Below are 14,873 nucleotides of genomic sequence, written 5' to 3' on the forward strand. Positions count from 1 at the left end.
TGTTGGCGCCCTCTCCTGGAGGAATAGTTTGCTTGCTCTTGGACATTCTAAAAGAGAGGTCATGATAGACATTGAGCTTCTGAGCTCAATTGGGGACAGTCATGGGTGATGAATGTTTGCAACCTACTGCGAAGCCTCATACCGCAATATAAGGAACGTCAAATACTAAGAAAGGGCGGCCTATGAAAGAATTACTACTTTCAATAAGTACACTTAAACGGCTAATTGGGAATAGAAAAACTGTAAAAAGCCCTCTGAGAAAGCCCCCCTCTAACCTTTGATAGTAAGCTTTTCTGTAGTCTGCCTGTTGATGTATTTTCCGTTTGAACTGTGCACAACATGAAGAGACGGAACACTGGCGGCTTGTCACAATGCCCCCCGATGACATCACAATAGCGCTGCTGCCTAGAAAACAAGCTGCGCAGAAGAAGTTGTTCTTTGGGTGGGAGGGTGGGCTAGTGGAAGGAGGGGGCAATCTCTTTTTTTCCCGGGTGGTAGGGGGATGACAGGAGAAGGGAAGCGGGTGGTGAGAAAGGTACAGAGGGCAGGGTTTGGGGGCTGGGAAGGAAAGGGAAAAGATTAGGGTTTGGGGATGATGAAAGGGCTTTCTACGGGTAAGGATGGCAAAGGGTGGCAGTGACGGAAAGTCAGGCAACCTGTCCTGTCCGTCTTTTTGTATCGTGAATTGGAAAGACTGCAAGGGGGAGGGGAGTTGCTTGCGCCCTAAAGGAGGAGTTATTCAGATTCATTGCAGTGGGCGGCGGCTGCAAAACGCACCATTCTTCTTGTTTTGGCTCTGCAAAGCAGCCTTTTCAAGGGTTGGCTTGGGTGACAAAATGTCTTGTGTAGGCGTGGGTTTGTCTCCCTCTCGCTCTCTCTCCCTAAGATGTGTCCGGCATAGGCCAGGGTGCCACTCGAGGCCCAAACCAATTCTGGTTATCGCTTCTCGGCCTTTTGGCTAAGATCAAGTGTAGTATCTGTTCTTATCAGTTTAATATCTGATACGTCCCCTATCTGGGGACCATATATTAAATGGATTTTTAGAACAGGGAGATGGAAAAAGAGCTTGCTCTGTCCACTCCACGCATTGACCTGGTATTGCAGTACCTCCAGGAACGGTGCACCCCTTCTTAACCCAGTTTCCAAAAGCAGAACTCAATTCACCTGATTCATATTAGCCCGATTTAATGAATTGGAAGAAAGCATACGTCTTCATATGCACCTCAATTTGGCCCATTCACTTTTCACACTTCCTCCTTTTGTTTTTTATCTTTCACACTTTTGACTTTCTTTATTCATCCAAATAGCAAACTCATCACCACTCAACCTGACCAACTCGGCTATGTCCCCGTGCTGCAGTTCTCTGTCTTATCTAGATCATTTGCAATTGAATGGAATAGATCCCTTTTGGACAAAGTGGATTCACCTGCTGCTGCAGTGACCACAGGTGTGATAACATCTAGAATTGGCATCTGGTGCGATCTCTCCGCTTCCACTCCAAAGAAAGTTACCTGTTTATTCCTATCATGCATTGGTTTTTGGGGTTTTCTTTGAGTAATGATGATCTCTTTAGTAGTCTGTTGGCGCCCTCTCCTGGAGGAATAGTTTGCTTGCTCTTGGACATTCTAAAAGAGAGGTCATGATAGACATTGAGCTTCTGAGCTCAATTGGGGACAGTCATGGGTGATGAATGTTTGCAACCTACTGCGAAGCCTCATACCGCAATATAAGGAACGTCAAATACTAAGAAAGGGCGGCCTATGAAAGAATTACTACTTTCAATAAGTACACTTAAACGGCTAATTGGGAATAGAAAAACTGTAAAAAGCCCTCTGAGAAAGCCCCCCTCTAACCTTTGATAGTAAGCTTTTCTGTAGTCTGCCTGTTGATGTATTTTCCGTTTGAACTGTGCACAACATGAAGAGACGGAACACTGGCGGCTTGTCACAATGCCCCCCGATGACATCACAATAGCGCTGCTGCCTAGAAAACAAGCTGCGCAGAAGAAGTTGTTCTTTGGGTGGGAGGGTGGGCTAGTGGAAGGAGGGGGCAATCTCTTTTTTTCCCGGGTGGTAGGGGGATGACAGGAGAAGGGAAGCGGGTGGTGAGAAAGGTACAGAGGGCAGGGTTTGGGGGCTGGGAAGGAAAGGGAAAAGATTAGGGTTTGGGGATGATGAAAGGGCTTTCTACGGGTAAGGATGGCAAAGGGTGGCAGTGACGGAAAGTCAGGCAACCTGTCCTGTCCGTCTTTTTGTATCGTGAATTGGAAAGACTGCAAGGGGGAGGGGAGTTGCTTGCGCCCTAAAGGAGGAGTTATTCAGATTCATTGCAGTGGGCGGCGGCTGCAAAACGCACCATTCTTCTTGTTTTGGCTCTGCAAAGCAGCCTTTTCAAGGGTTGGCTTGGGTGACAAAATGTCTTGTGTAGGCGTGGGTTTGTCTCCCTCTCGCTCTCTCTCCCTAAGATGTGTCCGGCATAGGCCAGGGTGCCACTCGAGGCCCAAACCAATTCTGGTTATCGCTTCTCGGCCTTTTGGCTAAGATCAAGTGTAGTATCTGTTCTTATCAGTTTAATATCTGATACGTCCCCTATCTGGGGACCATATATTAAATGGATTTTTAGAACAGGGAGATGGAAAAAGAGCTTGCTCTGTCCACTCCACGCATTGACCTGGTATTGCAGTACCTCCAGGAACGGTGCACCCCTTCTTAACCCAGTTTCCAAAAGCAGAACTCAATTCACCTGATTCATATTAGCCCGATTTAATGAATTGGAAGAAAGCATACGTCTTCATATGCACCTCAATTTGGCCCATTCACTTTTCACACTTCCTCCTTTTGTTTTTTATCTTTCACACTTTTGACTTTCTTTATTCATCCAAATAGCAAACTCATCACCACTCAACCTGACCAACTCGGCTATGTCCCCGTGCTGCAGTTCTCTGTCTTATCTAGATCATTTGCAATTGAATGGAATAGATCCCTTTTGGACAAAGTGGATTCACCTGCTGCTGCAGTGACCACAGGTGTGATAACATCTAGAATTGGCATCTGGTGCGATCTCTCCGCTTCCACTCCAAAGAAAGTTACCTGTTTATTCCTATCATGCATTGGTTTTTGGGGTTTTCTTTGAGTAATGATGATCTCTTTAGTAGTCTGTTGGCGCCCTCTCCTGGAGGAATAGTTTGCTTGCTCTTGGACATTCTAAAAGAGAGGTCATGATAGACATTGAGCTTCTGAGCTCAATTGGGGACAGTCATGGGTGATGAATGTTTGCAACCTACTGCGAAGCCTCATACCGCAATATAAGGAACGTCAAATACTAAGAAAGGGCGGCCTATGAAAGAATTACTACTTTCAATAAGTACACTTAAACGGCTAATTGGGAATAGAAAAACTGTAAAAAGCCCTCTGAGAAAGCCCCCCTCTAACCTTTGATAGTAAGCTTTTCTGTAGTCTGCCTGTTGATGTATTTTCCGTTTGAACTGTGCACAACATGAAGAGACGGAACACTGGCGGCTTGTCACAATGCCCCCCGATGACATCACAATAGCGCTGCTGCCTAGAAAACAAGCTGCGCAGAAGAAGTTGTTCTTTGGGTGGGAGGGTGGGCTAGTGGAAGGAGGGGGCAATCTCTTTTTTTCCCGGGTGGTAGGGGGATGACAGGAGAAGGGAAGCGGGTGGTGAGAAAGGTACAGAGGGCAGGGTTTGGGGGCTGGGAAGGAAAGGGAAAAGATTAGGGTTTGGGGATGATGAAAGGGCTTTCTACGGGTAAGGATGGCAAAGGGTGGCAGTGACGGAAAGTCAGGCAACCTGTCCTGTCCGTCTTTTTGTATCGTGAATTGGAAAGACTGCAAGGGGGAGGGGAGTTGCTTGCGCCCTAAAGGAGGAGTTATTCAGATTCATTGCAGTGGGCGGCGGCTGCAAAACGCACCATTCTTCTTGTTTTGGCTCTGCAAAGCAGCCTTTTCAAGGGTTGGCTTGGGTGACAAAATGTCTTGTGTAGGCGTGGGTTTGTCTCCCTCTCGCTCTCTCTCCCTAAGATGTGTCCGGCATAGGCCAGGGTGCCACTCGAGGCCCAAACCAATTCTGGTTATCGCTTCTCGGCCTTTTGGCTAAGATCAAGTGTAGTATCTGTTCTTATCAGTTTAATATCTGATACGTCCCCTATCTGGGGACCATATATTAAATGGATTTTTAGAACAGGGAGATGGAAAAAGAGCTTGCTCTGTCCACTCCACGCATTGACCTGGTATTGCAGTACCTCCAGGAACGGTGCACCCCTTCTTAACCCAGTTTCCAAAAGCAGAACTCAATTCACCTGATTCATATTAGCCCGATTTAATGAATTGGAAGAAAGCATACGTCTTCATATGCACCTCAATTTGGCCCATTCACTTTTCACACTTCCTCCTTTTGTTTTTTATCTTTCACACTTTTGACTTTCTTTATTCATCCAAATAGCAAACTCATCACCACTCAACCTGACCAACTCGGCTATGTCCCCGTGCTGCAGTTCTCTGTCTTATCTAGATCATTTGCAATTGAATGGAATAGATCCCTTTTGGACAAAGTGGATTCACCTGCTGCTGCAGTGACCACAGGTGTGATAACATCTAGAATTGGCATCTGGTGCGATCTCTCCGCTTCCACTCCAAAGAAAGTTACCTGTTTATTCCTATCATGCATTGGTTTTTGGGGTTTTCTTTGAGTAATGATGATCTCTTTAGTAGTCTGTTGGCGCCCTCTCCTGGAGGAATAGTTTGCTTGCTCTTGGACATTCTAAAAGAGAGGTCATGATAGACATTGAGCTTCTGAGCTCAATTGGGGACAGTCATGGGTGATGAATGTTTGCAACCTACTGCGAAGCCTCATACCGCAATATAAGGAACGTCAAATACTAAGAAAGGGCGGCCTATGAAAGAATTACTACTTTCAATAAGTACACTTAAACGGCTAATTGGGAATAGAAAAACTGTAAAAAGCCCTCTGAGAAAGCCCCCCTCTAACCTTTGATAGTAAGCTTTTCTGTAGTCTGCCTGTTGATGTATTTTCCGTTTGAACTGTGCACAACATGAAGAGACGGAACACTGGCGGCTTGTCACAATGCCCCCCGATGACATCACAATAGCGCTGCTGCCTAGAAAACAAGCTGCGCAGAAGAAGTTGTTCTTTGGGTGGGAGGGTGGGCTAGTGGAAGGAGGGGGCAATCTCTTTTTTTCCCGGGTGGTAGGGGGATGACAGGAGAAGGGAAGCGGGTGGTGAGAAAGGTACAGAGGGCAGGGTTTGGGGGCTGGGAAGGAAAGGGAAAAGATTAGGGTTTGGGGATGATGAAAGGGCTTTCTACGGGTAAGGATGGCAAAGGGTGGCAGTGACGGAAAGTCAGGCAACCTGTCCTGTCCGTCTTTTTGTATCGTGAATTGGAAAGACTGCAAGGGGGAGGGGAGTTGCTTGCGCCCTAAAGGAGGAGTTATTCAGATTCATTGCAGTGGGCGGCGGCTGCAAAACGCACCATTCTTCTTGTTTTGGCTCTGCAAAGCAGCCTTTTCAAGGGTTGGCTTGGGTGACAAAATGTCTTGTGTAGGCGTGGGTTTGTCTCCCTCTCGCTCTCTCTCCCTAAGATGTGTCCGGCATAGGCCAGGGTGCCACTCGAGGCCCAAACCAATTCTGGTTATCGCTTCTCGGCCTTTTGGCTAAGATCAAGTGTAGTATCTGTTCTTATCAGTTTAATATCTGATACGTCCCCTATCTGGGGACCATATATTAAATGGATTTTTAGAACAGGGAGATGGAAAAAGAGCTTGCTCTGTCCACTCCACGCATTGACCTGGTATTGCAGTACCTCCAGGAACGGTGCACCCCTTCTTAACCCAGTTTCCAAAAGCAGAACTCAATTCACCTGATTCATATTAGCCCGATTTAATGAATTGGAAGAAAGCATACGTCTTCATATGCACCTCAATTTGGCCCATTCACTTTTCACACTTCCTCCTTTTGTTTTTTATCTTTCACACTTTTGACTTTCTTTATTCATCCAAATAGCAAACTCATCACCACTCAACCTGACCAACTCGGCTATGTCCCCGTGCTGCAGTTCTCTGTCTTATCTAGATCATTTGCAATTGAATGGAATAGATCCCTTTTGGACAAAGTGGATTCACCTGCTGCTGCAGTGACCACAGGTGTGATAACATCTAGAATTGGCATCTGGTGCGATCTCTCCGCTTCCACTCCAAAGAAAGTTACCTGTTTATTCCTATCATGCATTGGTTTTTGGGGTTTTCTTTGAGTAATGATGATCTCTTTAGTAGTCTGTTGGCGCCCTCTCCTGGAGGAATAGTTTGCTTGCTCTTGGACATTCTAAAAGAGAGGTCATGATAGACATTGAGCTTCTGAGCTCAATTGGGGACAGTCATGGGTGATGAATGTTTGCAACCTACTGCGAAGCCTCATACCGCAATATAAGGAACGTCAAATACTAAGAAAGGGCGGCCTATGAAAGAATTACTACTTTCAATAAGTACACTTAAACGGCTAATTGGGAATAGAAAAACTGTAAAAAGCCCTCTGAGAAAGCCCCCCTCTAACCTTTGATAGTAAGCTTTTCTGTAGTCTGCCTGTTGATGTATTTTCCGTTTGAACTGTGCACAACATGAAGAGACGGAACACTGGCGGCTTGTCACAATGCCCCCCGATGACATCACAATAGCGCTGCTGCCTAGAAAACAAGCTGCGCAGAAGAAGTTGTTCTTTGGGTGGGAGGGTGGGCTAGTGGAAGGAGGGGGCAATCTCTTTTTTTCCCGGGTGGTAGGGGGATGACAGGAGAAGGGAAGCGGGTGGTGAGAAAGGTACAGAGGGCAGGGTTTGGGGGCTGTGAAGGAAAGGGAAAAGATTAGGGTTTGGGGATGATGAAAGGGCTTTCTACGGGTAAGGATGGCAAAGGGTGGCAGTGACGGAAAGTCAGGCAACCTGTCCTGTCCGTCTTTTTGTATCGTGAATTGGAAAGACTGCAAGGGGGAGGGGAGTTGCTTGCGCCCTAAAGGAGGAGTTATTCAGATTCATTGCAGTGGGCGGCGGCTGCAAAACGCACCATTCTTCTTGTTTTGGCTCTGCAAAGCAGCCTTTTCAAGGGTTGGCTTGGGTGACAAAATGTCTTGTGTAGGCGTGGGTTTGTCTCCCTCTCGCTCTCTCTCCCTAAGATGTGTCCGGCATAGGCCAGGGTGCCACTCGAGGCCCAAACCAATTCTGGTTATCGCTTCTCGGCCTTTTGGCTAAGATCAAGTGTAGTATCTGTTCTTATCAGTTTAATATCTGATACGTCCCCTATCTGGGGACCATATATTAAATGGATTTTTAGAACAGGGAGATGGAAAAAGAGCTTGCTCTGTCCACTCCACGCATTGACCTGGTATTGCAGTACCTCCAGGAACGGTGCACCCCTTCTTAACCCAGTTTCCAAAAGCAGAACTCAATTCACCTGATTCATATTAGCCCGATTTAATGAATTGGAAGAAAGCATACGTCTTCATATGCACCTCAATTTGGCCCATTCACTTTTCACACTTCCTCCTTTTGTTTTTTATCTTTCACACTTTTGACTTTCTTTATTCATCCAAATAGCAAACTCATCACCACTCAACCTGACCAACTCGGCTATGTCCCCGTGCTGCAGTTCTCTGTCTTATCTAGATCATTTGCAATTGAATGGAATAGATCCCTTTTGGACAAAGTGGATTCACCTGCTGCTGCAGTGACCACAGGTGTGATAACATCTAGAATTGGCATCTGGTGCGATCTCTCCGCTTCCACTCCAAAGAAAGTTACCTGTTTATTCCTATCATGCATTGGTTTTTGGGGTTTTCTTTGAGTAATGATGATCTCTTTAGTAGTCTGTTGGCGCCCTCTCCTGGAGGAATAGTTTGCTTGCTCTTGGACATTCTAAAAGAGAGGTCATGATAGACATTGAGCTTCTGAGCTCAATTGGGGACAGTCATGGGTGATGAATGTTTGCAACCTACTGCGAAGCCTCATACCGCAATATAAGGAACGTCAAATACTAAGAAAGGGCGGCCTATGAAAGAATTACTACTTTCAATAAGTACACTTAAACGGCTAATTGGGAATAGAAAAACTGTAAAAAGCCCTCTGAGAAAGCCCCCCTCTAACCTTTGATAGTAAGCTTTTCTGTAGTCTGCCTGTTGATGTATTTTCCGTTTGAACTGTGCACAACATGAAGAGACGGAACACTGGCGGCTTGTCACAATGCCCCCCGATGACATCACAATAGCGCTGCTGCCTAGAAAACAAGCTGCGCAGAAGAAGTTGTTCTTTGGGTGGGAGGGTGGGCTAGTGGAAGGAGGGGGCAATCTCTTTTTTTCCCGGGTGGTAGGGGGATGACAGGAGAAGGGAAGCGGGTGGTGAGAAAGGTACAGAGGGCAGGGTTTGGGGGCTGGGAAGGAAAGGGAAAAGATTAGGGTTTGGGGATGATGAAAGGGCTTTCTACGGGTAAGGATGGCAAAGGGTGGCAGTGACGGAAAGTCAGGCAACCTGTCCTGTCCGTCTTTTTGTATCGTGAATTGGAAAGACTGCAAGGGGGAGGGGAGTTGCTTGCGCCCTAAAGGAGGAGTTATTCAGATTCATTGCAGTGGGCGGCGGCTGCAAAACGCACCATTCTTCTTGTTTTGGCTCTGCAAAGCAGCCTTTTCAAGGGTTGGCTTGGGTGACAAAATGTCTTGTGTAGGCGTGGGTTTGTCTCCCTCTCGCTCTCTCTCCCTAAGATGTGTCCGGCATAGGCCAGGGTGCCACTCGAGGCCCAAACCAATTCTGGTTATCGCTTCTCGGCCTTTTGGCTAAGATCAAGTGTAGTATCTGTTCTTATCAGTTTAATATCTGATACGTCCCCTATCTGGGGACCATATATTAAATGGATTTTTAGAACAGGGAGATGGAAAAAGAGCTTGCTCTGTCCACTCCACGCATTGACCTGGTATTGCAGTACCTCCAGGAACGGTGCACCCCTTCTTAACCCAGTTTCCAAAAGCAGAACTCAATTCACCTGATTCATATTAGCCCGATTTAATGAATTGGAAGAAAGCATACGTCTTCATATGCACCTCAATTTGGCCCATTCACTTTTCACACTTCCTCCTTTTGTTTTTTATCTTTCACACTTTTGACTTTCTTTATTCATCCAAATAGCAAACTCATCACCACTCAACCTGACCAACTCGGCTATGTCCCCGTGCTGCAGTTCTCTGTCTTATCTAGATCATTTGCAATTGAATGGAATAGATCCCTTTTGGACAAAGTGGATTCACCTGCTGCTGCAGTGACCACAGGTGTGATAACATCTAGAATTGGCATCTGGTGCGATCTCTCCGCTTCCACTCCAAAGAAAGTTACCTGTTTATTCCTATCATGCATTGGTTTTTGGGGTTTTCTTTGAGTAATGATGATCTCTTTAGTAGTCTGTTGGCGCCCTCTCCTGGAGGAATAGTTTGCTTGCTCTTGGACATTCTAAAAGAGAGGTCATGATAGACATTGAGCTTCTGAGCTCAATTGGGGACAGTCATGGGTGATGAATGTTTGCAACCTACTGCGAAGCCTCATACCGCAATATAAGGAACGTCAAATACTAAGAAAGGGCGGCCTATGAAAGAATTACTACTTTCAATAAGTACACTTAAACGGCTAATTGGGAATAGAAAAACTGTAAAAAGCCCTCTGAGAAAGCCCCCCTCTAACCTTTGATAGTAAGCTTTTCTGTAGTCTGCCTGTTGATGTATTTTCCGTTTGAACTGTGCACAACATGAAGAGACGGAACACTGGCGGCTTGTCACAATGCCCCCCGATGACATCACAATAGCGCTGCTGCCTAGAAAACAAGCTGCGCAGAAGAAGTTGTTCTTTGGGTGGGAGGGTGGGCTAGTGGAAGGAGGGGGCAATCTCTTTTTTTCCCGGGTGGTAGGGGGATGACAGGAGAAGGGAAGCGGGTGGTGAGAAAGGTACAGAGGGCAGGGTTTGGGGGCTGGGAAGGAAAGGGAAAAGATTAGGGTTTGGGGATGATGAAAGGGCTTTCTACGGGTAAGGATGGCAAAGGGTGGCAGTGACGGAAAGTCAGGCAACCTGTCCTGTCCGTCTTTTTGTATCGTGAATTGGAAAGACTGCAAGGGGGAGGGGAGTTGCTTGCGCCCTAAAGGAGGAGTTATTCAGATTCATTGCAGTGGGCGGCGGCTGCAAAACGCACCATTCTTCTTGTTTTGGCTCTGCAAAGCAGCCTTTTCAAGGGTTGGCTTGGGTGACAAAATGTCTTGTGTAGGCGTGGGTTTGTCTCCCTCTCGCTCTCTCTCCCTAAGATGTGTCCGGCATAGGCCAGGGTGCCACTCGAGGCCCAAACCAATTCTGGTTATCGCTTCTCGGCCTTTTGGCTAAGATCAAGTGTAGTATCTGTTCTTATCAGTTTAATATCTGATACGTCCCCTATCTGGGGACCATATATTAAATGGATTTTTAGAACAGGGAGATGGAAAAAGAGCTTGCTCTGTCCACTCCACGCATTGACCTGGTATTGCAGTACCTCCAGGAACGGTGCACCCCTTCTTAACCCAGTTTCCAAAAGCAGAACTCAATTCACCTGATTCATATTAGCCCGATTTAATGAATTGGAAGAAAGCATACGTCTTCATATGCACCTCAATTTGGCCCATTCACTTTTCACACTTCCTCCTTTTGTTTTTTATCTTTCACACTTTTGACTTTCTTTATTCATCCAAATAGCAAACTCATCACCACTCAACCTGACCAACTCGGCTATGTCCCCGTGCTGCAGTTCTCTGTCTTATCTAGATCATTTGCAATTGAATGGAATAGATCCCTTTTGGACAAAGTGGATTCACCTGCTGCTGCAGTGACCACAGGTGTGATAACATCTAGAATTGGCATCTGGTGCGATCTCTCCGCTTCCACTCCAAAGAAAGTTACCTGTTTATTCCTATCATGCATTGGTTTTTGGGGTTTTCTTTGAGTAATGATGATCTCTTTAGTAGTCTGTTGGCGCCCTCTCCTGGAGGAATAGTTTGCTTGCTCTTGGACATTCTAAAAGAGAGGTCATGATAGACATTGAGCTTCTGAGCTCAATTGGGGACAGTCATGGGTGATGAATGTTTGCAACCTACTGCGAAGCCTCATACCGCAATATAAGGAACGTCAAATACTAAGAAAGGGCGGCCTATGAAAGAATTACTACTTTCAATAAGTACACTTAAACGGCTAATTGGGAATAGAAAAACTGTAAAAAGCCCTCTGAGAAAGCCCCCCTCTAACCTTTGATAGTAAGCTTTTCTGTAGTCTGCCTGTTGATGTATTTTCCGTTTGAACTGTGCACAACATGAAGAGACGGAACACTGGCGGCTTGTCACAATGCCCCCCGATGACATCACAATAGCGCTGCTGCCTAGAAAACAAGCTGCGCAGAAGAAGTTGTTCTTTGGGTGGGAGGGTGGGCTAGTGGAAGGAGGGGGCAATCTCTTTTTTTCCCGGGTGGTAGGGGGATGACAGGAGAAGGGAAGCGGGTGGTGAGAAAGGTACAGAGGGCAGGGTTTGGGGGCTGGGAAGGAAAGGGAAAAGATTAGGGTTTGGGGATGATGAAAGGGCTTTCTACGGGTAAGGATGGCAAAGGGTGGCAGTGACGGAAAGTCAGGCAACCTGTCCTGTCCGTCTTTTTGTATCGTGAATTGGAAAGACTGCAAGGGGGAGGGGAGTTGCTTGCGCCCTAAAGGAGGAGTTATTCAGATTCATTGCAGTGGGCGGCGGCTGCAAAACGCACCATTCTTCTTGTTTTGGCTCTGCAAAGCAGCCTTTTCAAGGGTTGGCTTGGGTGACAAAATGTCTTGTGTAGGCGTGGGTTTGTCTCCCTCTCGCTCTCTCTCCCTAAGATGTGTCCGGCATAGGCCAGGGTGCCACTCGAGGCCCAAACCAATTCTGGTTATCGCTTCTCGGCCTTTTGGCTAAGATCAAGTGTAGTATCTGTTCTTATCAGTTTAATATCTGATACGTCCCCTATCTGGGGACCATATATTAAATGGATTTTTAGAACAGGGAGATGGAAAAAGAGCTTGCTCTGTCCACTCCACGCATTGACCTGGTATTGCAGTACCTCCAGGAACGGTGCACCCCTTCTTAACCCAGTTTCCAAAAGCAGAACTCAATTCACCTGATTCATATTAGCCCGATTTAATGAATTGGAAGAAAGCATACGTCTTCATATGCACCTCAATTTGGCCCATTCACTTTTCACACTTCCTCCTTTTGTTTTTTATCTTTCACACTTTTGACTTTCTTTATTCATCCAAATAGCAAACTCATCACCACTCAACCTGACCAACTCGGCTATGTCCCCGTGCTGCAGTTCTCTGTCTTATCTAGATCATTTGCAATTGAATGGAATAGATCCCTTTTGGACAAAGTGGATTCACCTGCTGCTGCAGTGACCACAGGTGTGATAACATCTAGAATTGGCATCTGGTGCGATCTCTCCGCTTCCACTCCAAAGAAAGTTACCTGTTTATTCCTATCATGCATTGGTTTTTGGGGTTTTCTTTGAGTAATGATGATCTCTTTAGTAGTCTGTTGGCGCCCTCTCCTGGAGGAATAGTTTGCTTGCTCTTGGACATTCTAAAAGAGAGGTCATGATAGACATTGAGCTTCTGAGCTCAATTGGGGACAGTCATGGGTGATGAATGTTTGCAACCTACTGCGAAGCCTCATACCGCAATATAAGGAACGTCAAATACTAAGAAAGGGCGGCCTATGAAAGAATTACTACTTTCAATAAGTACACTTAAACGGCTAATTGGGAATAGAAAAACTGTAAAAAGCCCTCTGAGAAAGCCCCCCTCTAACCTTTGATAGTAAGCTTTTCTGTAGTCTGCCTGTTGATGTATTTTCCGTTTGAACTGTGCACAACATGAAGAGACGGAACACTGGCGGCTTGTCACAATGCCCCCCGATGACATCACAATAGCGCTGCTGCCTAGAAAACAAGCTGCGCAGAAGAAGTTGTTCTTTGGGTGGGAGGGTGGGCTAGTGGAAGGAGGGGGCAATCTCTTTTTTTCCCGGGTGGTAGGGGGATGACAGGAGAAGGGAAGCGGGTGGTGAGAAAGGTACAGAGGGCAGGGTTTGGGGGCTGGGAAGGAAAGGGAAAAGATTAGGGTTTGGGGATGATGAAAGGGCTTTCTACGGGTAAGGATGGCAAAGGGTGGCAGTGACGGAAAGTCAGGCAACCTGTCCTGTCCGTCTTTTTGTATCGTGAATTGGAAAGACTGCAAGGGGGAGGGGAGTTGCTTGCGCCCTAAAGGAGGAGTTATTCAGATTCATTGCAGTGGGCGGCGGCTGCAAAACGCACCATTCTTCTTGTTTTGGCTCTGCAAAGCAGCCTTTTCAAGGGTTGGCTTGGGTGACAAAATGTCTTGTGTAGGCGTGGGTTTGTCTCCCTCTCGCTCTCTCTCCCTAAGATGTGTCCGGCATAGGCCAGGGTGCCACTCGAGGCCCAAACCAATTCTGGTTATCGCTTCTCGGCCTTTTGGCTAAGATCAAGTGTAGTATCTGTTCTTATCAGTTTAATATCTGATACGTCCCCTATCTGGGGACCATATATTAAATGGATTTTTAGAACAGGGAGATGGAAAAAGAGCTTGCTCTGTCCACTCCACGCATTGACCTGGTATTGCAGTACCTCCAGGAACGGTGCACCCCTTCTTAACCCAGTTTCCAAAAGCAGAACTCAATTCACCTGATTCATATTAGCCCGATTTAATGAATTGGAAGAAAGCATACGTCTTCATATGCACCTCAATTTGGCCCATTCACTTTTCACACTTCCTCCTTTTGTTTTTTATCTTTCACACTTTTGACTTTCTTTATTCATCCAAATAGCAAACTCATCACCACTCAACCTGACCAACTCGGCTATGTCCCCGTGCTGCAGTTCTCTGTCTTATCTAGATCATTTGCAATTGAATGGAATAGATCCCTTTTGGACAAAGTGGATTCACCTGCTGCTGCAGTGACCACAGGTGTGATAACATCTAGAATTGGCATCTGGTGCGATCTCTCCGCTTCCACTCCAAAGAAAGTTACCTGTTTATTCCTATCATGCATTGGTTTTTGGGGTTTTCTTTGAGTAATGATGATCTCTTTAGTAGTCTGTTGGCGCCCTCTCCTGGAGGAATAGTTTGCTTGCTCTTGGACATTCTAAAAGAGAGGTCATGATAGACATTGAGCTTCTGAGCTCAATTGGGGACAGTCATGGGTGATGAATGTTTGCAACCTACTGCGAAGCCTCATACCGCAATATAAGGAACGTCAAATACTAAGAAAGGGCGGCCTATGAAAGAATTACTACTTTCAATAAGTACACTTAAACGGCTAATTGGGAATAGAAAAACTGTAAAAAGCCCTCTGAGAAAGCCCCCCTCTAACCTTTGATAGTAAGCTTTTCTGTAGTCTGCCTGTTGATGTATTTTCCGTTTGAACTGTGCACAACATGAAGAGACGGAACACTGGCGGCTTGTCACAATGCCCCCCGATGACATCACAATAGCGCTGCTGCCTAGAAAACAAGCTGCGCAGAAGAAGTTGTTCTTTGGGTGGGAGGGTGGGCTAGTGGAAGGAGGGGGCAATCTCTTTTTTTCCCGGGTGGTAGGGGGATGACAGGAGAAGGGAAGCGGGTGGTGAGAAAGGTACAGAGGGCAGGGTTTGGGGGCTGGGAAGGAAAGGGAAAAGATTAGGGTTTGGGGATGATGAAAGGGCTTTCTACGGGTAAGGATGGCAAAGGGTGGCAGTGACGGAAAGTCAGGCAACCTGTCCTGTCCGTCT

At 46.4% G+C, this 14,873-nt stretch overlaps 9 non-coding genes across 9 annotated transcripts; all 9 read left to right on the top strand.

Moving 5' to 3' along the window:
• The first annotated feature begins 938 nt into the window (after positions 1 to 938).
• Positions 939 to 1,129, top strand: LOC142279209 (U2 spliceosomal RNA). Its single transcript, XR_012741907.1, has one exon. It is a non-coding gene; the product is annotated as a U2 spliceosomal RNA (small nuclear RNA).
• A 1,387-nt stretch (positions 1,130 to 2,516) lies between these two features.
• On the top strand, positions 2,517 to 2,707 carry LOC142279210 (U2 spliceosomal RNA). The gene has a single exon (XR_012741908.1). It is a non-coding gene; the product is annotated as a U2 spliceosomal RNA (small nuclear RNA).
• Positions 2,708 to 4,094: 1,387 nt separating this feature from the next.
• Positions 4,095 to 4,285, top strand: LOC142279211 (U2 spliceosomal RNA). Its single transcript, XR_012741909.1, has one exon. It is a non-coding gene; the product is annotated as a U2 spliceosomal RNA (small nuclear RNA).
• Positions 4,286 to 5,672: 1,387 nt separating this feature from the next.
• On the top strand, positions 5,673 to 5,863 carry LOC142279213 (U2 spliceosomal RNA). The gene has a single exon (XR_012741911.1). It is a non-coding gene; the product is annotated as a U2 spliceosomal RNA (small nuclear RNA).
• Positions 5,864 to 7,250: 1,387 nt separating this feature from the next.
• LOC142279214 (U2 spliceosomal RNA) lies at positions 7,251 to 7,441 on the top strand. Its single transcript, XR_012741912.1, has one exon. It is a non-coding gene; the product is annotated as a U2 spliceosomal RNA (small nuclear RNA).
• Positions 7,442 to 8,828: 1,387 nt separating this feature from the next.
• LOC142279215 (U2 spliceosomal RNA) lies at positions 8,829 to 9,019 on the top strand. Its single transcript, XR_012741913.1, has one exon. It is a non-coding gene; the product is annotated as a U2 spliceosomal RNA (small nuclear RNA).
• A 1,387-nt stretch (positions 9,020 to 10,406) lies between these two features.
• Positions 10,407 to 10,597, top strand: LOC142279216 (U2 spliceosomal RNA). The gene has a single exon (XR_012741914.1). It is a non-coding gene; the product is annotated as a U2 spliceosomal RNA (small nuclear RNA).
• Positions 10,598 to 11,984: 1,387 nt separating this feature from the next.
• LOC142279218 (U2 spliceosomal RNA) lies at positions 11,985 to 12,175 on the top strand. Its single transcript, XR_012741915.1, has one exon. It is a non-coding gene; the product is annotated as a U2 spliceosomal RNA (small nuclear RNA).
• A 1,387-nt stretch (positions 12,176 to 13,562) lies between these two features.
• Positions 13,563 to 13,753, top strand: LOC142279219 (U2 spliceosomal RNA). The gene has a single exon (XR_012741916.1). It is a non-coding gene; the product is annotated as a U2 spliceosomal RNA (small nuclear RNA).
• The last annotated feature ends 1,120 nt before the right edge of the window (positions 13,754 to 14,873 follow it).

The sequence above is a fragment of the Anomaloglossus baeobatrachus genome, unplaced genomic scaffold (genome assembly GCF_048569485.1).
Source record: "Anomaloglossus baeobatrachus isolate aAnoBae1 unplaced genomic scaffold, aAnoBae1.hap1 Scaffold_4277, whole genome shotgun sequence".
Lineage (NCBI taxonomy): Eukaryota > Metazoa > Chordata > Amphibia > Anura > Aromobatidae > Anomaloglossus > Anomaloglossus baeobatrachus.